This window comes from Pelmatolapia mariae, linkage group LG16_19 (genome assembly GCF_036321145.2).
Source record: "Pelmatolapia mariae isolate MD_Pm_ZW linkage group LG16_19, Pm_UMD_F_2, whole genome shotgun sequence".
Classification (NCBI taxonomy): Eukaryota; Metazoa; Chordata; class Actinopteri; order Cichliformes; family Cichlidae; genus Pelmatolapia; species Pelmatolapia mariae.
Genome location: NC_086241.1, coordinates 5128598 through 5154805, shown reverse-complemented (window position 1 = coordinate 5154805; position 26208 = coordinate 5128598). Strand labels below are relative to the sequence as shown.

The 26208-nt window shown below is 39.2% G+C and overlaps 1 protein-coding gene across 10 annotated transcripts in view; it reads right to left on the bottom strand.

Moving 5' to 3' along the window:
* pcbp3 (poly(rC) binding protein 3) overlaps positions 1–25985 on the bottom strand; it is an 80196-nt gene extending 54211 nt beyond the window's left edge. For all 10 annotated transcript variants that reach the window (XM_063497054.1, XM_063497055.1, XM_063497056.1 and 7 more), the window contains exon 1: positions 25689–25985. The gene's annotated coding sequence lies outside the window, so the exon portion shown is untranslated. The remainder of the gene's footprint in view (positions 1–25688) is intronic.
* Positions 25986–26208: the final 223 nt, after the last annotated feature.

Below are 26208 nucleotides of genomic sequence, written 5' to 3'. Positions count from 1 at the left end.
TCTGCTGCATTTTCTTTTTTAAATGGACCACAGGTATAAAACGTTCTTCAAAAGTCATGTGCTGTACAGTATGAATGTGAACAGTGTGCAGTAAGTAAACTTAAAAAAACTAAAGTTCACATTAAAGCACCAGCATGTCAAACCAAAGCAAAGCCCACATTGGCCAAACATTAGCCCTGCCAGGGTACATTAAATGGCCTTGATCCAGACCACTGGTGTTGAGCCCCACAATTTTAATGAGAATTTTAAGCTATGCCAAATAGCTTAACCCTCCAAAACTGACATCTGTAATTTTCAGATGTCAATTTTGAGCTAGCTAGAGTACAGCTATGTCTGATTTCGTTCAGCCTTATGATTCTCTCTTTGCTTGATTGTAACACTTTGAAGAACAGCCACACTGATCACTTGATTGTAGTTAAAAGACCATTTTTAGCCCTGAAAGATGCCCTGGTTAGGTACTTTCTTTCAGGGAGCTGAGTTAGCACTTGCACTTGGACATGTTGTCACACTTAACAAGTGGATAGATGCTTTAAACATATATCATCCAGCTGAATGTCAACAAATGAAATGAAAACATTTCAAATTACATCAGCGTTGTAATGATTATATCGCCTTTTAAGTAATGTTTGGGGGCATAAAAATTATGCTAAAGAAAACAATATAAATTTCAATGATAACAAATAATATTTTAACTGAGGAAAATTCCATGTGACTCTGTGAATGCTGAAAAATGAGCATATTACCATAAGCTTGTTTAAATTGTTACGGCACCACAACAAATCAAGGCATTTAAAAACACAGATGGCTCTCTTGCACACATGCGCACACAGCAGATCAACCCCAAATGCACCAGCGAGCAGGAACTCACACCAATACGTTCCCAAGGACACACACAAATGCACAGTGCAAGCAGGCAAAAAGTCAGAGGAAATGCTTATGCCTACAAACACACTCAGGAGAGGCTGCACAGCACTTAAGTGGTCACTTTTACACACAAAGGCCAATCACAGGAGCTTAGCTGGCCCCATCAAGCTTTTTAGTAAATGCTGCCGCACTGAAATTGCTTGTTTAGTTAACCCTATATGCTACGGAGAGAAATGAAGCTCCATCACTCCGGTCTGAATCGTGGCAAATGCCTAGCTTTGAAGTCATTGTGTGTGAGATGACTAGGCCTTGTCATTTGTGAGGAGGGATTAGTCATGCTATTTTTATTGGAGAGTGTGCATCAGCTTTCTTGAGTGCTGCGTTTTAAGGATTTTTGCTTCTGAGGTGTTTTCGCCCGTCACTGACACTCTGTGAGCAACACACACGAAAACATTTTTACATTGTCGTGAATTTCCATTATGACTTCACAGAGAATTAAAGTTTGCTGAACTTTGATGTGCACTTGCTGCGTCACTGGCCTACATAATATCACTTTTATAACTAAATCTTTAATTATAAAAGTGATATTATCCATACCTCACATGTTGTATATTATTTATTAAAGCCAATGATATGCTGTGGATGAAATCTGTCACTTTGCAGCTGCACTAAATTCTGATATAGCTGACTTATAAAAATAGCTTTGTTCACATTGCCAAGTCTAAAGTTCTTTATAAACTAGAAGCTATAAATTATGAACTATATAAGCTATATATACCTTATAGTATTTAGCAGGATTTTAGAGCATAGAGGTGCTATGCTCTAAACATTCAGACACATTCATATACTGTTTTCTTTTACTTGAACACTTAGACTTGCTGAAGTAGAATAGAAGGGAACCAGTCAATTTACAGATTAAGCCAGCTGTGCAGTGTCATCTATAGAATTGCACCCAGAAATGCGCTCTCTCTCTCTCTCTCTCTCTCTCTCTCTCTCTCTCTCTCTCTCTCTCTCTCTCTCTCTCTCTCTCTCTCTCTCTCTCTCTCTCTCTCTCTCTCAACACTGAGTTCATTGCTATTATAGACAACAGTGATCTGGTGCTTCACATCATTGCCAGCTGACTGACCCACACCAAGTGGGCATGTTAGGAAGTCAGAGATGACATGAAGACTGAAAAGCAGGTTAGAAACTCTACATGTTAACTCGCAATCACTTTCAAGCTGCTGTTTTTCCACTGCTTAAATTTTGATGTCATAATTTAACTTATGACAGTGGCTTTGCTATGATTTTTGTTAAGCCCGGCTCATTCAGGACACAACAAAGAAAGGAGATTCACACAGCAGCTACTAAGAAAAGGTATTAATAATAATAATTATTATAATAATAATAATAATAATAATAATAATAATAATAATAATAATAATAAAAAGAACTATAAGCCAAATAGCTGCCAGCGCAAAACTGCAACAATATCCAACTGATACAAATGACAGCCAGTTTGGGGCCTTTGTGAAAGAGAGGGAAAGCTTTCTTGGTAAGAAATCGGCTTATGTGCCCAAGCAGGAGGAATACTTTAGTTTCTCCTGAGGTTTGAGAAGCTGTAGATTAGGATGATGCAAAGGCAAGCCCAGCTGCCACTAATGACATAAGATATATGGCTCTAACATTATTTCTATGTAAAATGAGCACTCAGATGTTAGAGGTTATGGTCTTAACTTCAGTTTCAAATGTGGACATAAAGTGAAATACCAGAGAACATATATCAATGTAAGTAGACCTGACTTGAGCTAGCAAAATAAATGGGTACAGTGAAGGAGCCGAGGCTAGATGGCCAGTTAATTGACCACTAATGGCTTCGTAATCACAAATGGATGGAAAATATGAATAAATAATGCTAATAGGGGTTTGCCGTTAGCATACCTAGATGCCCAATCAAAATAAGGCCTGTAAATGGGAAGCACTGGAGACATTGGACTAAAACATTTTATTTATTGGGACAATTTATAAATTTCAATTTTTGTCCAAAAGTAACATTTAAGCAAAGCACTTTTTAAAGTCCTCAGTCCGAGAGTATCGATCCTCGAATATTGCTAGTTATCATGAATAAGACTCTATTGGTTTTTGGATTTCTACTTGACTGCGCAGAGCTTCCACATCCCATTGATGGATTTGTTATTGTGACCTCCATTTAAACGGAGACATCGTTTTCATTTTGTTATAAATATCCATTCTCTCACACTGCCACGGTGTGATTATGTGCCTGTGCTGCACCTGCACGTGGGCAAGGCCGTGTTTTTGTCTTGTGGATTATACGCCTGCATGAGTTGTAGGGAAGGGGCAAAAAGCAATTGGTGAGACTTCGACTGGAGATGGAATTGCCAGTTGTATATCTTAAGGCTGGACATATTTATGTCCGGAGAGGCTCGCCTTTCTGCCTGCTCATCACACAAACTGTCTGGTAGTCAACCGTAAGGTGTGTGGGGTTTCTGCTGGTTTCATGTGCAGTGTTAAGACGAGACCCACTGCATGCGCATACTGTTTACTGTATGCGATTACACATTTATTTCCATTTGCATAATGTTTGTGTTTGATGTAAATAAATTACAAATCCCCTAAATTCTAATGTAAGGTGGGAGAAGTTATTTCCCATCATTTATTTACTAAATATTAAGTTTACATGTGTTTTACTGTGATGATAGAAGTATTACCAGAATTGGTGAACATGAACTATAACCTTTATTTTGTGATTTTAAAAATAGGTGCATAGTTTATACAATCTAACTATAGATGGAGTAAAAGATGGAAGTAGCCACTGTGAACTCCTGTTTTGAGACCTTGAGGTGAGAAGTTTGATGATTTCTTGGTGTTTTAAATTAGATGTGACAAGACTCAGCAAGACTCATGTCTGAGAGTCAAACTGTTAGAAGTGATTAGCAAAGGAGCATTCTCTGATTAATCCTCCTTACTGACACTTAAAGTTTACAAAATTATGTTTTATTCATTGTGATGTAAAATGAGAGTGTGGCTATAAAATCATCAGGAATGTGATCACTGAAGCCAGGACAGAGGACTGTGTTCCATTAAACTTCAACAGGACTGGAAGTCTTTTAGCAACCACAGGCATTGCCCCCTGGTGGCTATTAAAAATAATAAGTAATAAAGGTTTAAACCCTAAAGCATTTGCTTTACTTTTCCAACTTTAGAAGCTATTTCCATCTTTTGTACTGTCTGTGACTCTAACAAACACATTGAACAATGGTTACTGAGCTCATTTAGGCCAATTCCATTTTTAGGTTAGAGAGAAAACGGTGCACAAAACCAGTATAAACATTCTACTTGCTATCTCAAATGGTTATTCAGTTAAATGGAGAATGGTCCCACTGAAATCCCGCTAATCAGTCTAAAATAAGTGCAAATTAGGAAAACAACAACCGCTGGACAACAAGAATTGGAAGCAATCTAAGAAAGACAAACAAAATAAAGAATAGTGCACTTAGTCGAAACAGGCTATTATCAATATGAGGCAAAAATATTAACCCGGAGAAAGAGCAAACATGATAAATTCTGTCTTTGAAGAGATAAAACACATGAAAACTTGCTACACAATTTTCAGAATTAGCATTTTTACATGTTAATACAGTTGCATCATGCGTATGAAAATTTCAGTAAGGATGTTTTTTTTTGTTCTAAAGTAGTTGAAAAAAGATTTAATTGTGTGAGAGCGTATCAGACCGTGAGGGCAACACATGAAACTGCACCTCACTTTAAAAAAACCCATCTTTATTAACTTCTTTTCATCTTTCCACAAAACGACAGTATTCACTGACATACGACTTGAATTAAAATCACATTTTAAAAAAAGGATACAAAAAGGGAAGTTTGTGACAATACCATATTGGTCCTAGAAAAGCACAGCTCCTTCTAACTATTCTATCACAATAGTGGCTTTGCTACAATAACCCAAATCCCTCAGTCACCCAGGTACGGTGTAACCCAGCAGTTCCACCTCTGCTGAAAAATGGCCAGTTTCAGTTGCAGACTTGTCGTCATTCGCTCCATTGTGTTAGACCTTTTTCAGTCTCTGTACCCACTGAGTTATGGATGGTGGTTCTGTTTTTTTCTAGTTTACAGTTATCATTTTCTTAGCAGTCAGTAAAAGTATCAGTAGAATGTGCCTTTGGTCTGAGCTGTATGTCTCTGTTGGTGTAGCTCCCAAAAAAAGATCAGTGGCTCTAATGGAGAATTCACTGGTAAGATTTGATCAGTTTCTTCTTTGACCCGTATCCAAAATCCTTGGATTACTGGGCAGTCCCAAAGATATGTGAGTGGTCCTGTTTTTCCATATTTTCTCCAACATAGATCCCTGTTGGGTTCTTTTACATGTGAAGAGATTATGAGATATTTTTAGTTTCCAGTCAAATTCTTTCCATAGTTAGCTTTCAATTCCTTTATGGCAAACTGTACACGACTCCTCCCGTACTTTATCAGCAGTTATAATATTTACTTTAAATTCCTATTTTTTTCCTTAATATTTTCAATGTTCTGCATGTTTTCATTTGTAAGCCTTTTATATATATGATAAATATTTTTTTAATTGGGTGTTTTTCCACTATATTAATAAAGTAATCTTCTATACTGTTTATAATTTTATAAGCCTCACTTTTTAATATCTGTCTCACATCCTGTCCTATTATATATTATATTTTCACCAAATTTGTTTTATTCCATAAATTTGCTGCAGTTCTTGCTGATTACTGTGTGTGTGCAGCAAAACAGAATCTTGATATATATAAAAGGGGATGCCTGACCCTGAGATGTGAAAATGTGACTTGAGCGTCCACTTAATGAAGTCAAACTGCATAAAGGACAAATGCAGAGAGCAAACTGAGGCCTGTCAGGATAATTTTATGGGCTGTTACGTTACTGTCTGATGAATTACGTTTCACAGCGGTTATTAAAATCAGTTCATCCTGTGTGACATCTGCATGAATGAGCACTGAGACATGGAGCTGGGAATACTAATGGCACATTTCTAAAAATGTTTTTGTTTGTTTTCTTCTGACACTTCCCTGGTCACTTTTGTAGACTAAGTTAAAAGGCATTTACCCACATATTTGTGCAGTGTGATTGTTTCATTTCAGATTTAAGCTTAGGACTGATGTGATGGAAGTATCTCCCTACAAAATGAAGGGGTCTCTTATCCGCAACGCATTTGGTGTACAATGTCTGCCATAAGCTGCTTTATTGTCTGCATGCAGATTAGTTATACACAGCTCCACCCACCTCTACAGGTAAATTCACAACCTGTGTGAGTGAATGGCTCTCAATATGGATCGTTTGGAAATGTAACAACCGAATGGTGTATGCCTGACATTTTGCTGAATCCTAGAGATTTATGATGGTGTGGTGAAAGTTGAGAGGTGGCATATGTTCATGTGACCAGAAGGAGTCAAATAGAGACCCTCGTCGTCCTGTGCATAAACTCCAAATGCACAAACTCCAGTCCAAACTGCCCCAAGGGCTTGGACTGCAAGACTGTGAGGTCCTTGTTCTGCTCTGCAGTCCTAATGAACTCTGCTTTGGTGAACTTGAAGAAGTTCTTCTCCTTCTACAGGTTTTCGTTAGAGTGGCCATCTAGTTATAGAGAGGAACAGCGACTGTTGTCACTGGCTACAATCCAAGGTAGTGAACTAAGGGGTTTGTCTACTAGTTAATCAAATCATGGCAAATGGGATTTAGGCTTTCAAGTGGATGAAAAAATAAAATGAGTTTCCAGATAACTTTGGCAGACAGTTATATACGTGTGGATATAACTGCCCATGTGAAAAATGCTGCCATTTTTGTGTCAAAGCAAGTTACAGTCTATGTTCTGAACAGCCATGTTTTAATCTGACAATATGCAGAAATTGAAAAGTTAGTGTTTTTTAAACCTTAAGTCCTGTTTTAAAAGTGAGTGTAGTGCCTCCAGCCAGCAGTTGGTGGTCACCCACAGATTGTTTCTTTTTTTGCAAGCTGCATAGAGGAATTTGGTCTTATCTGCTGCGACACGCAACTTGTTCAATAAATAAGTCTTGCCATCAATTAGTTCCTTGATCAGCAGTGAGTCAGGACCTGCTAGGTCAGTTTTATGAGTATTCCTTTGATTTACAGCCACGTCTGTTTTCTGCCTGACAGGATAGGTACCCTGCAAGCATCAGATCAAGTACCCTTGATCAGATTCTGCCACTGGTGTTTATTAATCTCTTGCCATCTGTTTCTGAATGCTGATATTAGAACAGATAATTGTTGCTCATCCATCCAAGAAACTTTCATTTGAAAGTATATGGCTCAAGCAAGATAGCTTTACTCATTTCCACTGAAGACTTAAACCCAATTTAATGTAAATCTTTTAAAGACATTATCAATATTTTTCTTCCTTTTTATCACTCTAATTATAGTTTAGCTTATTCCTCCGTGCTTTATGAGTAATGTATTTCCCTGAGTAGAGGATATGAGCCTTATTAATCCTGCACACATCTTCAGGAGGAAAGAAGCTAACCTCCTCTTTGCTCCACTTATGTCCAGCTCAAGTATTCATATCTTTCTTTCAAATATTTTGGATGAAAGAGAAATTAAAGTCTATAATTAGCCCTTTTAAGCTGTACAATGTATTCCACTCATCCTGCCGTTTGACATATCAAAGAAAAAAAGTTAGGTCTTATGGCTCTATTATGTTGGGGGGTTTCTGAACATGGTTTGGTCCAGTTGTTCCCCTTTAGGTCCAGCATAGTCGTGTAGTACATGAAGATTTGTAGACCGATGTCTTCATGTTGGGGGCAGTATCAGAATAAAATTGAATAAATGAAAATATGCACTGTTCTTCTTTGCTTCTAAAAGCAAGTCTCTCCACTCTGTAACTATCTTGAAACACACCAATTTTTCTCTGTTTCTCCTTTAATTTACCCCCTGCCATGGAAAATACAAAAGGCAACTTATTTCTTATTTATTTCTTCACCTTTACTACAGTTAAGACTGATTGACATGGTAGCTCTTCACCATGAGTGTAGACAGAGATTTTGTCAAAACAAACCACAGAGACACCAGAAAAAATGAGACATTTAAAATACCTCCATCCAGCTGAACATGGATATTTTAAAGAAAATAACAAAGGCTAAGCTTTGTTAGCCCCAGCATGAGCGTTGGTATGAACATGGGTTCAAAGCAGTTTCAAGGAAAATTATGGAATTGATTAAAAAAGAGAAAAGAGTTGACATCCAGTTATCTTTAAAAAATTATATGCACATTATTTTGAGTTGTTTAAGTGAGAGAAGCTGTTGCAACTTAGTGTAGTTTGGGGGATTTGTAATGTTTAATAGTAGTTTTATTATGGATATAAAAATTAGAATTTAGTTTTTACATGCCATCAATTATAGTTCACAGAAAGAACTGTTGTCTCCTCTCTTCCTGTTCATGCCAACTTTATAACCAGTGAGCTTTCCCCTAGATTGTGCAGTCTCCCCTGGACAAAAAGCTGTTGCCTTTTTGGAGCACTGCCCACAAGTCCATCTCCATAGCCTTTAGACTCCCTAAAGTCTCACAGTACCTCTGCATAGTCAAAGACCTACAGAAACAAATACAAATGAGGGGCCACGTCTCACATTAGTCATGGAGAGTCTGTAGTTTTTCAGAGTGACCTTTATCCTTTGATAAAATGGTCTCTTCCAGCATGAGCCACCATCCTTAGGGCACTGAAAATGTATCCAGAACTCAACTCAACCGAACACCTGTGAGAGATTTTGGACTCCTGCGGGAATAACTTTTGGAAGAACTGTGTCCATCCCTTCAGCATAGTTCCAAAGATGAGGCTTTTTGAAGCTGGTGTGGTGGCACTTGGTGTCACAACACCTTACTAAGATGTGTTATACAGATTTTCCTTTAATTTGTCACCTGTTTGTACACAAAGACATAGTCAGCCAAATATGTTTCATGCATCATGAGACAGACCCCCTTTTGTGCGTGGAAATTGTGCAGCTGTTTTTTCCCTTACTAGTACAATTTTTTTGAGCAGATGAAAACTGCCGGCTTTAATAAATCTGATAAATTACCAGTTGCAAACTGTTGACCAGTCACTTTCTCTGACAGGGTGTATTATCTGAGTTTCTCCTTTCCATAAAGATGGATTGCATATGGTGCTTGATTGCTCCCTACGGTGGTAAATTACAGATTTAATAATGCTGAACTAACTGAGCACTCTCAAGTGAATTTTCTCAGTTAGTCAGTTAGTTACTCAGTTTCTCAGCTGTTCAGTTTCTCCTTTGCTCAAACACAAGCAAAGATATAAGCAGATGTACACAAAGGAGCTATTATTTTTGGAATAAAATTACTATCATTACTATAATTGCTTCCTTGAATAATAAATAGAGCCTGACTGACATGTTGTTGTGCTGAATACAGTATGATGTTTACCCCTATGGGTAATGATCAAAGGAATGCCCTATTATGATCCCTCTTCATGAGATGCATACAGTATCATCCTAGCATTGAAAAAAAATCTCTAACATGTTATTTTTGGCCTTATTTTACTTTTTTTTTTAATTTCTACAAGGCCTGGTAGTCCATGTAGGCTCAAAGCCACAAGGTCATTCAGTTTCTAACCCATATCAGACCTTCGATTTTTGAAAATGTAAAAAATTCATAACAGTATTGATCACATATTTTACTAATTGCATATCAAATTGCACAAGGTGTGCAGGATTGTTGTGACCAACCATTGCCCTGACTCAAAAGGTTAGCATCATAAGTCATCATCGTACATTCCAACAATCCATATAAAAAAAGATTCCATAGTTAAAAGGTAAAACCGTATATAAATCATATAGGCAGATAAAAATGTGTTTACATATTTTATCCAAAGTATATCAAAAAATGTCTTAATAAACTGCACTACCTTATTTGAGGTGCCCCTGTATATTTAGCAATTATTACAGGGGATGAAAGTACTCCTGGTGACCCATAAATAAAGACTCAATGAAGTAAAATTGACTTTTGACCCCCTGTGGTGTTCTGACCCTGCAGGTGAGAACCCTGTTGCTAAATGGTCGCTAGAATCAGATAAAAGTCTGTTTGATCCAACCACATTAATGAGGTCACTGGCTAACAAGACCTTTTGATGGCACTTGGAACTCTGAGGAAAACACAAATTAATGGAGCCAGACATCAAATGTAAAAATCATCCAGTCTTATTTCTGTTTGTTGTACCAGTGAGCTGATGTTAAAAGTTTGGATGTGCAGATTTGCAGTGATTAAAATACTGTAGTCGTCCTATTTGTGGTCTAGGGAGATTTCAATATGTGACTGCCCCTGTACTTATACACATCTCAATATCCTTTGCAGCCTAGTGTAGACCAATTCTGTACTGCTGAAAGAGAAGTCATGTGTGTGCTAATAATGTGTGTTTATATCTGGAATAAAAACAATTCTATTTATATTGTACCACTGAGAACTAAGTTTTAGAATCCTTTGATACCGGTGCAAATGCTAAATGCTAAGTTCAATCAAATGCATATTAGGGATAAAAAACAAAACGGGACAAATCTAAAGTTGTGTAAGGCCATACGTGTTACAAAACCTAATACAAAGAAGCAACAATACTGTCAACTTAATAAATGACAAGCAATTTTTTTTAAAACAACAAACACACATACATAATTGCAATAATTTGAGAAAATGTTGCACAGGGATATAAAATTGTCTTAAAATTACAGTTTAAAAAACAAATGAGCCAGACAGGTAATTTGAAAACCGAGGGATCCTGATGTCAAACCATAGCTACCTTAGATTTAAGCCCACACTTTGAAACAGACAGGAGTGCCTTGGAGGATTTAAAGCTTCAAATGTTTCACATAGGGTCCACATTTCTACCATGTCATTTAGGACAAGCGTCAGAAGAGCTTTAAACTGATCAGTAAAACCAATAACACACCACGATGCTGCATTTTGAACTAGCGTTTCATTTATTCCAGAAAGTTAGAAATAGCACATCAGTTCAATTCTGGTCATTAATCTTATTAAAACGAAGGACTGGACAACTTTTTCTAAGGTCAAGTTCAACGTTTAGTGCTAGATCTAATTCTGTTGGTGTGTATGAATAAAACAAGACAATTTCTAATTTCAAGTATTAGGTTAAAGAAAATTTTGTTATATCCAACTGTCAGCATCATTAAGACAAGCAGTAAAGCCTTTAGGGTTGTGTATATGTCCTCTTTATATTATGGGTGTGCTATCTGTGCAAGCAAGGCAGGCGCTGCTTGCCCAGTAAAGTCTAAACATACACATCAATCCAAACATATCAAACGCAAATCAATCTCTCTCCTTGTATTTCCAAATGATGGTACCTCCATTAAAGGAACTCATATTGTTTGTTTGCATCAATCTTGTAAATTAGTGACATGTGACTGCATTTGGCTATTGATCCTAGAAGGTTGAGCACCAGTCGCTGAATCTATAATTGATGCAATTTTCATGTACATGGCCCCTCCTGTGTCCCACCCTCCCACTCACAAGCAATTTTTTTTAGCTGTGCAACATGATTAAACCTGTGAAAAGCCTTCAGAAAGAGAGAGAAAATTTGGGTCATGAATGACAGCACGAAGGAGTATAGAAAGGTGCAAGATGCAGGAGACTGCACAAAAAAGACAAGCAGCACAAAATCATGAAATGGTGTGTTTGGCTCATTGGTGTGTTAAACAGGCACTGACTGTGCTTGTCTTTCCGTTTGTGTGTCAGGGGAATATCCTGTGTTGTTAAGCAGCATTTGACATCCTCACACCTTCACCACAGAGCCTTCCCTTAATATCGTGATGGCACCAAAGCTCTTTGATGTTCCAGTATATAACCACTTAATCCCAAAGAGGGAGGGAGGAAATTTATGTTTCTGAACTTGTACACACAAAAACAAGTAGTTTTATAGTGGTAGCTTGGGATTTCACACTGATAATTTAAAAAAGTTTACAGAGCAATTACAGAGCGTGTGTTTGTCATTGCATGGGGTATCAATGACGTCACACAGCTCCGTTTTACAGGACGACAAAAGCAAATTAGCCAGTGGATCAAGTTTTGTTAAATCTGGGCGCACGGAGATCACACCCTGCTGTTTAAATAATCTGCTTCCGCTTTGGATTTCCCTGCAGGGAAGAAGACTGTAGCTCCACTCATATCAAGCTGTGCAAAATTTAAAAAGAACATCAAGAGGATGTTCTTATAGTTTTTGTGCCAGATTTGGCGTCACAATGTCAACCAACAGAGAGGTAAATGTAGTAGAAGAGCTGTGTCTGTTAGTTAAAAAGAAGCTGATTGAAGCGTTAAGACAATGAACGACAAGTCTCCCTTATTGCTGCTGTTATTATGTGCCGTGCTGAAACATATGCCGTGTGTCTCAAAGAGCATTGTGAAATGTCATGTCTCTTCTGTCATGAGGTGACATAGCAAACGGGAGATTAGAGGATGAGTTAGTGAGCATAGAAGAAAGCAAAGAGAACAAGGCAGGAGAGAGGGAGCGCTGGTTCAGTGTATGAGTAGTTGCAGTTTCAGTATTCCATTGAATGAATAATAGAGGAAGAAGGGAGGGTTAAGAGCATTTCCTCTTAATGTGGAAAGAAGGGAAAGCATCTACAGTAAGGCATGCATGTTTGTTAGGTTTTGCAGGAGTTACTGCACACTTAAAGCATTATTTCAGAGCAACAAAGCATTCAAATGTCAATCCTGATCGTACATGATCGAATTCTTAAATGTGTCTTCTGGGGGATGTCTGGAATTTTTACTAATTAATGATTTAGGTTGTACACATAGAGAGGTGGAAAATTGCGGCCTTGGCTAATAAGATTTGAAGCTTTCCTCTTTCAGACCTACCCCTATTTCATCATTCCTCCTTCCCATCAAACCCACTAGCTAAGATGCTGAGTATACGCCAGCGGCAGCAACCCGGAGAACAGTTTTTCAAGCTCCTGAAGCGGTCTTGCCTCCTTTTTTTCCTTTCTTTCTTTTTCCCCCCTCTGCTTAAGCTCACTTGGCTGAGTTCTCGCTGACTTAGCAGCCTCTTCTGCGGATGCTTCTGGAGCTGCACACAAAAGTGTGTATGTGTGTATATTTCTATAAATATATATATATATATATATATATATATATATATATATATATATATATATATATATATATATATATATATATATATATATATATATATATATATATATATATATATATGTATTAAAAAAGAATAAATAAAGACAGCATTGGGGAAAAAGTGTGTCTGGGAAACGGAAAACACTGCTATACCATTATTTTCCCCTTGCAGGTCAAGGATAAGAGACAAACATGAAACACCATGCTCAATCATCTTTATGTTAGTGTTGTTTCTGAGTCCTAGGTCTCTGAATGATACTTGTATTACTTTTCTATGTGGTTTTAATTTTATCAGTAATACTCTTACTCTAGTTGATTTTACTAGATTTTGACAGTTGTCCTATTTTTAATCTAATTTTAAATGTTGTTGATAGCACACCTACAATACACTTTGTAATGGCTGTTAAAAGTAGTATGCAAATAGGATGCCACACACACTCACACACCATTTTATTAACTATTAGTTCTATTGAAATGCTTGTTGATGCAAATATCTAAATAGCCAACCACATGGCAGCAACTCAGTGCATTAGGCATGCATACATGTTGAGGGTGACCTGCTGAAGGTTCAAACTGAACATCAGAATGGGGAAGAGAGGTGATTTGTGTGACACTGGTTGTTGGTACCAGGCAGGCTGGTCTGAATATTTCTAACACTGCTGATCTAATGAGATATCCCCACATAATCTCCAGAGAATGGCCACACTGCTTTCATCTGACAGTATTCTAACAGTAAGTGAAATAACTGTTGTTACAACCAAGGTATGCAGAAGTGCATCTCTGAATCCACAACAGGTCAAACCTTTAGCCCTTTTCCACTAGTACCTACTCGTCTCGATTCGACTAAGTGTTTAGGTGGTGGTACCTGGCACCAGATATATATATATTTTAGTACCTACTCTGCTGGAGCTCCAAGCAATCTGACTCAGTCTGAATATATGATGTCAACAGACTACATGCCGCTGATTGGCCAGTCAGTGTCGTCACTCAATGAGTCATGAGAGCGACTCTTTGACAAAAAGCATTGATTTATACTGCCTTGTATTAACAGTTCAGGCTGCTGGTGGTGGTGGTGGTGTAATGGTGTGTGGGATATTTTCTTGGCACCCTTTTGAACCCCTTACAACCAACTGAGTTTAAGAATTATTTAAGCACCATAGACTACCTGAGTTTGTTGCTGACGATGCCTGTCCCTTTATTGGTGCATCCAGGGATTCAGTGGTGAGGTAAAATAAGGTATTAATAAGGTATTAATATTTTTTTTTCAATGCTGTACCACCTCAGGTTAATGATTCAATGTTAACAGTATGTCGAACATAACACTGACGAATCCCCCCTTCAGCATTTACGCTGAGGGGTGGAGCTTCAGCTGGGTGCAGACAAAGTGCATGCTGCAAGATTTCCGTCCACTGAAGCGAGAATTTGCAGAATCAGGGAGTCCAATATTTAGACAGTCTTACCAACTTCCAACAAGTTTGCTTGGAGAAATGCTTCCTTGCTTTAAAAAGCTTTAGATGAAGCATCTCTGGTAATTCCAGTCTACAGTGTAGCAGTCAAGTGCATTCTCAGCCTTCACAACAAATAAATAAGACGGGAAAAGTTGTCTGTCTGAGCCAAGGACGCCAATCTGAATGACAGTCTCCTCTGCGGCAGTCTCCCTTAAAGTGTTATGCTCAAACAAGTACCCAGTTGAGCCCATTTAGTTCATATTTGCCTCTTTAGAAACAGGCAAAAACATCTTTAATGCCCGCCACTGTCACTATGGTGGAAAATATGAATTGCTTATTTGCTGTGAGAGGGGCTTGAAATGAAAATAGCCCTCAGTCAATGTCTCTCTTATTTTTGTCCTTCAAACTCGCACGGTGAGAAAATCTAGTGTAACCACTGAACAAATCATGCTGTAGTGTATTTTGTACTCCATCCTAGTTTTGGTTTTAGCTTCCAACAATTATGAAAACAAGATATGCAAAGATTTCATGTCTTGTCTTGTGCTATAAAACAAATGCATCCCATTCTTATACAGTGATGTGCCTTTGCCCCTTGCATAAAACCCAGAGTCACCCAGCACCTAGGCCAGCTGGAGCTAAGATGACTGAAAGACTGTATCTTTAGGGGAGTGTGTGGAAGAATCATTTATGGTTGCCTGCTACTACTTTTGTCTCTGGATTGCAGAGGGTCACGCTAGGAATATACCCAGCATATGCCTTTGACGTTGCCTTTGCGTTACAATTTAGTTCCATCTTTCAAGTCACACCAAGAGTGTGTTAGAAGTTGAGCGTTAATTCTCCACTTGGTCTTTTATTTTGAAATTGGTCTTGATTCTCTGTGCTGTTCTCGTGTCTGACTTCCTGCCTCTTCATCTGCTCTGGGCAGCTTCTGTAAAAAAAAAACCCAAAAAACCCCCAAAACACCCCAAACTATTTTGATCAGCTTGAGAGGATGTGTCAGACCCCCATTATTCCTGGGTGGTGGAGACTGAGCAGTTAGAAGTTGATTTCTATTTCCCATCATTGTCCTCTACCACCTGGGTTTCTCTTTCACCCCCACCCCCCATCTGCCATCCTGAGGTGGGAAAGGTGTCAAAAATACTCCATAATAAAGGCCATCCCTTTTTTCTCATATATTCAGGTAAATATCCTATAAGTTGAGAAACAACAACACAATGAAATTTGTTTAATAATAATCAAGATTACAAATACAAAAAAAAAAAAAAATCAAAGATTATTAATGAGCAGCTCTGCTACCCAGGATTTATGCACAGCTCTTGAAGTTGTTTTTTTACACCTGTACATGTCCACGGCATCGGCTGAATCACAGTGTCTGTTCAGGCCTCGGCCTCCAGCTGGGGCCAATCTGTTGGTCAGGTGTGGCTCGGCGGTAGCAGCCATGGCCTTGCCAGCAAGCTGAGAGTGCACACAGCACAAATACAGAAAGGAACACTGCTTACACTGCAGTGCAACACACAGGATAAAATCCACACTGTATTCTGGTGGCAATTCATTGTTCTTCAAATGTTTCTTTTTAATCTTGAAGGGCATTTAAATAGAAACAGGAACATTATTCTCTGAGTTGACAGAAATCAGAGTGTTTTCCATCACTGTAGCTGAACTGGGGCAGTGATGTGAAAAGTACAATTCATCTACAAAAACAAAACAGAAATGATCAAAGACGTACATTAGACGACTGATCTTTTTTGTGTTTAATTGATGTCTTAACCTCACAAGGTTGCCATAGACAAGCTCTGATAATGTGTTAAACCCCACAGGAGAAACACTCGAGCCTGGCTTCTGTTAGCCAGTTCCACATAAAAAGTAGTGAGCGGACCCAACATTGGCTGGATTATGTCTAAATAAAGCCTTGCACTGTATGAATCACTGTGTCACTGATCCCCTCTGCTTCCCAGACAACAGGTTTGCCTTCTGCAAGCTGTCACTGGCTTTCCACTCTTTCAACTGAAGAATAAAAGAGAGGAGAAACCGAGACTGTGTGAGGGAGAGAGGGGAGTTGACGTTCATCACTCGAGTGCCGTGGCTTAGCCTAAGAGGCTTGAATAATCAGTATGTTAAGCTGTCAGGGTGTGCGCTCGCACCTACCACGCGCTTACTAACTCCTGGGTGCTTTTTAATCAAGCAAAAACGCTGAGAGGCAGTGGCGAGTGCCAGGAGCCCAGGCTAAGAGATGAGCTTTAGAATATCTGTTACACTTTCTCCTGACATTACCAGACGTGCATTTTCACTGTAAGCTGCAGACACGTCTGTTTTTCTCTTTCCTTTTTTCTTTAAAGAGGACACAGTCATTTTCTCCAGTCCTTTACTCCATGTGAGTCATCATATTCAGTGTAGCTGCCTTATAGCGCCATTCATGTGTGCGTTCTACAAATGGCTTTCACATTTACTGTGAATGAAGGCAATCTGTGTAGTTTCCAGTCTATTGTTCTCAGGTTTTTCATGACCTACTGCACTACAGGAGACCCTGGTGCAGAGCGCAGTTACAGCATTGCTGAACTGTGACAGTCTAATTTAGATTATGAATCCAGACGTTATCTACTGCCTTGGCTTGGACAAAATCAAAGGGCAACTGTGGAAAAACTAAAATACACCCTTACTGCCACAGGAAATAAGGGGGTAGGTAGAAGCTAGGTGCTGCTTGGGCTTGATTAATTGATCATCAACACGTGTGAGCACCTTCATAAAAGCTCAAGTTTTGGCAATTGTGTGTTAACACAATGGCAAGGTCTTAAAGGCAACGGTCTTAAAGAAGCCATTGTTGCTTCCAGAACAGTTGTAAAGCCATTTCCAAACAATTTGAGGTCGTCATTCTACAGCGAGAAAGGTTATTCACAAGTTGAAAACATTCAAGATGGCAATTTCACCCCAAGATGTGAAATGCTCAGGGAAATTTAAAAAAAGGCTGAAGGCTACATCTCCGACTCTATGGGCCTCAGCTAGCATGTTAAATGTTAAACTTAATGACTGTATAATTAGAAACAGACTGAACAAGTATGCCTTGTTTGGAAGAAAGCCTCTCGTCTCTACAAAAGAATATAGCAGCACTGCTTAGGTTTTAGCAGCTGCATCTAAACGATCACAGGACTTTTGGATCAGTATCCTTTGGACAGACAAGAACAGTAGAAATGTTTGGCCATAATGCACAGAGGTACATTTGGAGAAAGCCAAACATAGCATTTCAGCTCACAGACCCATCAAGAACATATTCTTGATATACGTTTTCTGCCCACAACATGCTACCTAAGCATTAAAGAAAATTCCTAACATGTCTACTTGGATTGGAAACCACCTTTCCTCCCAAAGGGCCAATACAAACACAGACTTGTGTGGTGTAATTCAGGAAGTTCAGACACATAATTTCAGCTTTTAGTTGATGTTAGCTTCGATGTCTGAATGCATTGTTTCTGCGGCTCACTGACAGTCCAGTGCGCAGCAACTAATTTAGACCTGAACGCTGTATAAGAGCTCTTGAGCTGTGTGACAAACTGTTATTGCATAGCACAAACCATGAAGAATAATAGATTTCTGAGTGCAGCGGTGCTGTTGTTGCAACCCATATGAAAGACCATTTATAAGATCAAGACTTTAGCTGTGCAGAGCAGTGACTAAGGAAATGGCTTTTAACATACAACTATGTTGGTCACTGTTTCATGATCAGTTTCTTGCCTTTTGGAGAAGTATCTTTAAAAACGCTAAATTATATACAACATATTTTTATGTTGCAGGGATAAAAAAAATGTATATAATGTGTGTGTGCATAATACTGATTATGTTGTTTCTTATAGCAAACAACAGAATGTTTAGTCTCTTGCTTGCTTCTGACACATTTCAGACTTGGATGAAGCAAGAAATGGCAGACTGCAAGCCAGCTGCTCATTCAGAAGAACAGTGAGGGGTTGGGGTTACGCAAACTTTTTAACCAACCATTGATTATTTATTTCCATCCATCCATATTCTTAACTGCCTATCTTACTTATTGGTGCCTGAAGGGCTGGATTCTATTCCAGCTGGCATAGTGCGACTCTTAGGAAGAGTTTTGACTATTTTCTTTGTCAAAAGTGGATAAAATCTGCCTGATTTGAAAAGCTGTAAGACTGTTAATTGTAGAGGGGTTTTGAAAAATTTAGGATCTTAGAGTCTGCACACTAATTAATTATAGAGTTGGGTCAAAAGACTGCAATTCATCATTTAGTCTATCTAGTCATTAGAAGAACAATTATGATAATAATAATAATAATACTAGTAAATGAATAAATAGTAGCTTAATTAAATTCACATACAATGACCTAGGTGCATACCATATAGCAGTGAGTTGAATTTTGAGGTCAAACGCCAAAAGTAAAATTAATAGCACCAGTTTTGGGCTGTTGTCATGAGGCGGATGATTCTCTGGAGGGTGGGGCAGGAGTGGTTGGAAATTCTGAGTCAGTGGGTGGGTGTGTGGATTTAAAAAAGTCCTCTGAATAATTGATTGTTACATGTGAGAGACACCAATAAGGTATGCACAGTGTTCCTCTGTCACAATCTGGGTCACAGTATGTGACTGCATCAGCAGGTGTAAACTGTCGATGTTGAAATGGTGAAAGCAGCTGATGTTGGTGTGACATGGATGGAATTACAGGAAAATTGGTGGACACTCAATTTCTTCTTTAGCACTACTCAAACTCTATCAATCTTATATTCCATTGTGCTTGTTTCTTCCAGGTCACTTTTTTAAATTTTCTGTGAGAAATCTTAATATCAGTGTTCCCATGAGCAATTGGAATATTTAATTCATTTGAAGCTGTCACAGCTTTGTTGTTGTTTTAACTGAGACAACAATAAATCTGCATAGAAGTGCATGCTCTTTTAAATAGAAAAGTAATGAGTAACTGCACTCGTATTCAAAGCATAAAATGGACCTTTCAACACATGTCAGACACAGTAATAAATGAACACAGTGGAGCTCTAATCTAATTAAATAAAACCCTAAAAACAGAGGAGCACAAGGCTAATTCTGGCACAACCCTCCACCCTGGGTTTGTGCATAGCTCTTTAATCACTACAGTTCGCTTTACTCCAAGCCAACAATAATATTTTCTTGTCACTTCACCACTGCCCGTATTAGCGAGTATAAAAATAGTACACGGGGCAGAGGGGCTGCCTATTTATGACCATACTCCACCACCCATAGCGATGCAAGGAAAGCAGCGGGGAAGGCTAAAGCTCTGTTCCTGCCTCACCTTTTGCTTCTTAACCCTCAGCAGCCTCTTCCATTTCGCCCCCTCCCTACTCTCCATCCTCCCTGATTGATCTCAAAAACCTTCACTAGCTTAAATTACATCAGCCAGTGGCTTTTGCGCAGAGACAGAACGGCCCTCGGGTTTCACAGATCATAATTCTCTCCAATAGCTTCAACTTTTAAGAGATGCCATGTTCAATTTCAGCAGTGCCTCACACCCATCCATTGCTTTGAATTATGACACCTGATAGATTGTTTAAGTTTATGGCCCAGCTCAGTGACAGAGAAATGCTTGCAAATCAACTGGTCTAAAGGCAGGAGTGAAATGTAAAAAAACAGACGGTGGCCTCAGGAGTGCCCACTGGTTTGTTTGCACAGTTTCCTATGCAAGTGTTTTATCAACTACCCAGGGTATAATTTCTGTAAATGCCCACTGGTTGCTGTACCACTCGATGCTCTCAACCACTGACTTGAGGTAGAATGAAAAAATATATATGCTTTCATGTTTTGGTATGGCTATACTTAATAGCATCTGACCAACTGCTAATTTGAATTAACTGCAAGGGTCTTTTTAATGTTTTTGAAGGTGTTTTACTAATTTTTAGTGCTGATGTCTGAAAGCACTGTAATGTATCTTAAAAAATGTGGCATGCCTAAGCACAGCTGCCTCAAAGAGCCTGTTCAGTTCCATGTGAAGTCCAAATAATATGACATTTATTGTCAATCCTGACTGCCTCAGTCGCTGTTTTTTGCTCCCAACATCATCAACAGTGATGAATGGTAGCTTAGAAATGTATTCCACTAATCACTGATATCAACAAAGAACTGATTTCAGTATTTTGCTAACGGTAACGTTGGCAAGGAAGCAAGCTAGCTAAGGTTAGCCATCTAGCAGCTTCACTAAGTATCACAGAGTTTGTGCAACACCCTATAATTATGGCGTGTACACCCCAAATTAAAGGTGTGTTGGTTAATAATACAGTATGGAAAATGGTTTTAAAATTTTCTGTCCTGCTCATGTGAGTGGCATTGATGCACAGTGGCTTTAAATGTTTGTGACACCAAGACCATTAGTTGTTCATTACAAAATGTCGTTTTTTTCCTGTAAGCATGCAACACAGGTGACTAGATGATTGGTTTGGTTTGTCTAATAGTGTGACTGTAGTAGTGAAGCACATTTTAATTTCATTTTCATTACTGTTGCTCAAACCAAATGAACCTCGTCTGCTGTACTTGGAGTCAGTTGGTTTGTATAATACATGGAAAATTAACCTTTTTTCAAATGAAATTTTGGGTTCCTCCAATTATGAAAACAAGATAATTGAAATAACTGCCACAAATTGTTTCATGATAATTTCCTTGTGTGTTCTATAAAACCGACACCCCCATTCCTTTTACAACAGTACCCCTTCCTAAAAGTCCAAAATCACTCCCACCAGCCTGTGTCAGGCTTAGTTCAGTCTGCACTGATTGATTGATTGACTGTTGAGTCACAGTTGCAGGAAATCATGGTTCCAGGAAATCCATTGTTAAAAGAATATATACAGTAAATGCAGCGTGTTCTTAAAGTTAATGAGCACTCCTGTTAAATATCATGATCATTTTTGCCATAGATGAGCAGCTTTAGGCTTTTCTTTATTGTAGGTCATCTGATTGGGTATATGTACCAGTTTGACAGTTGATTTAGGAGAACTAAACCACTTTGGCTTCAGTCCAAACGTACACACCAGGTTTGTGTTGGCAAGAGAAAAATTTAAAGACACACTTGTATTTATATGTATGCCAAATATCATTTGCAGAGTATGGACATGGCATTATACCTGCAGCTATTTTATATTTTTATTTTATTTTATTTTATTTTTCTGTGTCATCACTCCACAAACACCTAGGTTCCCTCCACTGCTAGAAGAAATTCTACGATTTTCTAGGAATTTTCTGTGTTATTTGTTTTTTAAAGGATTTTTTCCCAGTTTTTTGAATTTACCTACACATTGAATTTATTATTTGCGGAACGCTTCATTAAAAAACCAAACGAACAAACAAGAACCCTGATGATTTTTCTGTTTTTGTTTAGTTTTTTTTATAGTGTGGATTTATCCTGAAAGTGTAGTTTACAGAACAAGAACTTAATCTTATGCTATTAGGTGATTGAATGTAAACAGCATGCCACATGTGTACACATTTGAATCCTTAAGGCTGTCATTTTATGGTGTTAAATCACATCCACAAAAAGGGAGGGTTCGGGGTTTGAGAGGTGGGGACGAAATGCCACTTGAAAAGCAAAGATGAAGTAAAAATGACTTTCCATGTTATTCATATGCTGTAATCAATCTTTATTATGGAAATATATACACTAGTCCTCAGTTAGTTTATCATTTATTAGCTCAAAGGGAAGAACTTCACAGTGTAAAGACAGGAATTCTTTGTCAGGCCTTTTGTTCGTGTCCGTTTGCTCTCCTTTACTGCATGACAGCATCCAGTGAGTGTCACAGGTCTTTTTCACACTGAGCCAGTCCCCACACAGGCAGCTCCCACCACACTGTGCACTGGGCCAGGCCAGTGGGAGATCCGGAATGGCTCAAAAGGGCCAAGCCACAAAGGGCCAGCTGCTTGCATTGCATTGGCTTTACATAGGAGGAAGTACTGGATACATGTGATGCATCTTTTTCCAGTGCAGTTATTAGAATTGGAAAATTAGGGGAAATGAACAAGCTCTATAAACACATTTTGCACCCCTTTAATAGATCTCTGCTCAGCTTTAATCAGTCTTTATTTTGTAAAAACAATTCCTGCCTGTTCACATTTCATTTGCTGCTCTGTCAGCACTTCATTTGTGTGTTTTGCTCAAATCAAACCTCCACAAACACCTAGTGCCCTAAACTGACAGCTGTGGCATTCTGTGAAGTGAAGGTGTAAAACTGCCGTGACACTGTGAGCAACACTCGTTGTCTGCATTAAATACACGCAGCTCAGCTTAAGCATAAAGTGGTGGCTTATAAAGCCACGCAAGTGCGCGAGCAGGCGTGTGCAAACACATCACAGGGGCTCATAAATATCTCATTCTTCAAGGGATGTTGCATATGCATTCTTATGAGAGCTTACGGTGCAAGAGCGCAGTAAGTGCATTAAATATAGCTGCACGGGAGCTCCTGGGCTCATGAGAGAGCTGCGTCCATAAGAAGGAAAACAAGGCCACTTTTATTTCATGTACCTATAGTCTTTTTAGGTTTGCTTTGAGGTGTATGTTTTTTACTTACAGTAGAATTACTCTCTGAATTCATGACCATAAGTTGTGATTCACTAAATGCAGCTGAGTATTTGATGAAAACGGTGCATTCACAATGATGGCGTTTACTGGTCAGACCTACATCTTTTATTCCAACTTTTGCCATTTTGTTTAATTTCCGTTTAGGCCATCGTCTTTTTTTCAGATGCTCCCTTGAGCAGTCACCACAGCCTCCTTGTCACCCTGTCCCTTGCATCCTCTTATGTCTTTCATTTAATTGTCTGTCAATGATTTGGAAAACAATAAATCACTTTTTTTTGCTGCTATACTCTTTTGCTGGTTTTGCACCCCTTTCCTTTACAGAGGTCTGTTTTTTTTAAGCTTCTCTAAATCCCCAAACTCACTTAGAATTGTCTTTATCTTGATATAAAAGAGAACCTTTCGTCAATGAGATTCATCTAACAGACGTCAGGTAGCGTCTGTAGGTGACCCCATGGAAGCATTAACGTCTGCACCTGGAAGGGTCTGCCATCAACTCCACTTTATGGTGCTCAACTGAGGTATTGGTTGATTGTCAGCGTGGCCTTTTGGTATGGTGCAGGTATCCTCAGGCGCATGAATCTGCTGCTACCTGAGCCCATAATTGCCTCTGTCATTGCCACCTGGAGATGTCCCACAGTAGAGGATGTGGGGCAGCAGTTTGCTCTTGCGAGGTCAAAAGCACCTGCTAGCCTGGTCCCAACTCGGTACCGGATGACCATGTCCCCACCCCCACCATAGCATTTTTTTGCCCCCATAATGTCTTTAGGAATGTCCCCATATAAAAGACACATTTTAAGTTTAATAAATAGATGTTTATCAAGTTAAGGACTAATTGAGTTAATCAAGATCACACTTATTGATTAGAACTTTCACCATAGTAGCTCTACAACATTATTAAGCCTAAGAGTTCATTACTGAATAAAAATTAATTGTTTGGATTAATGAAAGACAGAAGAGAGTCAGCATCTTGGCCACAGCCAGCTGAGCTTCTGCTGTGCACCGGTGCAAACAAACACCAGCACGTTCCTTCATTCTTAATTTACACTTCCTAATAAACTAACAGCCTGACACTTCAAGAAATGAGTATGAGAATGCAGTCGGCAGCATCATAAATCCTCTCTACACTGACATATTTGTAGTCAAAAACACCGTAAAGATGCCAAATCAAAGTACTGCTCACAGTTACAGATTTCTGTGTTTTCTTTCTGTTCTTGTTTGTCACTAACGATGCTGCTCTCCCCTGAGGCGGCCCTATTGGGACAACTGACGCTCCCAGAAGGCTTTGTCACAGATGCTCTTTTTGTCTAAATTAGAAAATGATTATCACAGAAAGAAAGGTCAAACCGTCTGCAAGACACAACGAGTTCTTTTTAAGTGAAAAGTCACAGGCAAGCTTAGTATGATTGCATTATGGAAATATAATGTGAATATGCATGCAAATGATGGTGTTTTTAACTTCTCACATAGGAAAATGTGAAGCTTATCAGGAGACTAAACTGAACATCTAAATAAACTAAGCAAAGGTGAAAGTGGTGTGTAAGAAACGGGCATTTTTAATTGCCGTGTTGCATTTAGCAGAGAGATTGATAATAAAAATCGCTTCAGCTCTTCACACCTGTAACTCTGCATATAAGAGGAGGTTTTTCGGTGGAGTGAAAACACAAGTTAAATTAGTATTAAGCATTCTACCTGCGCCTCAAAAACCACCCTCAAAACCCCACATGGGAAGCAGCAGCTGATATTGTCGTAAGGTCCAATTTTCAGAAATGATTGAGTGGCTTTAAAATCTCTTGGCTGGCAGTATTGATGTCTAAAGCACTTTAGCTGTATCTCTGTCTCAGTCACAAATACACACACACACAGACATATACACACTCCACTTCCCCTTCCTGGTGAAGTACAGGATGTGCGGCTAAAGAACTAAGCAGTTTTTTTTCTCCTCCTCTGCTGTTGCCAGGAATGCTTTATGGGCCATGTTAATATTGGACTTCTCTGGGTGGAAAGATTGCTTGATTCAATCAAGCAAGTCGCTGCCTTGTAAAGTCATTACACTTTGTGCAATGTCATGTGTTCTGGAGCCAGCGGACGGACCCGTGTTCTGCTAGGAAGTGGCCTAGCGAAAGCATGTCTGCCTTGCACGTCAGCAGCTATAAATAGCCATCACCAACTAACATAAACACTTTTCAGAAATCAATTAGAGATGCCTTTTCCGCTACCAAAATACAGCATGCTGCCCTTGTCAATTTGTGCTCCGGGGCAGACATCAAAATAAAAGAAAAAAAGAAAAGACTTCTCAGTGAATTTGCACGTGGTTAAAGCTGGAGGGTATGAGATTGCAAAAGACAAAAGGGGAGGAGATGCAGCGATTGCAGGGTAGAGAAGGAGGAGGAAGTTGATATCAAAGCAGAATATCAGTGCAAGAACAAAAATATGGTGACCTCACTGATAGCATCTCCGTGTCACTTTTCTAAGGGGAAAGAAGTGCTGCAGGGAAAACTTGTAATATGCGTATAGATAAGGCAAAGAAGACAGAAACAGGTGAGAAGAGAACAGAAAAGAGCGGCAGTTTTAGAGGTGCTTTAAGTGAGTGAAGAAGAAAAAGAAGAAGAGGAGAGAGCAGCAAGTACTTTTTCCAGCTCAGTGCAGACTGAGAAAAGCAGACTCTTACCTGCTCAGAGGTTGTGGCTGGTGGGACGGAGAAGTGAGGAGAGTCAAAGGGTCCCGGGGTGGTCTGGGTGGTAGGGGGTCTCGGTCCGGCTCGAATCGGGGCTGGAGGGTGGTCCAGGAGAGGGGAGGAAGGATGGAGTGACAGGGAGCAGGGAGACGGGGAGGCTAAAGGGGGGAGAATAAACGCCGCTTGCCTCTCCCTCCCTTTCTCTCTCTCTCTTTATCTCTTTTCTCCTTCCAACATACACACACACACAAACACACACGCGCTCGGAGGCAGACTCCAAAAGCCCGAGTCACTCAGATAATAGACAGAGAAAGAGTCTTTACATTTACAAGCTCTGCCACAGGGGGAGGATGGGGTGAGCTCCCCTCCCACTCTCCTCCAGGCAGCCAATGGGAGGTGGCAGAGAGGTGTCCAGCCAGCCAATGGAAGCAGAGGCAGCCGGTGCCTTACCCCAGCCAATAAGTGCAATAGCTCATATCCAGTTGGAATAATTACAATATGGAAGGAGTCATGA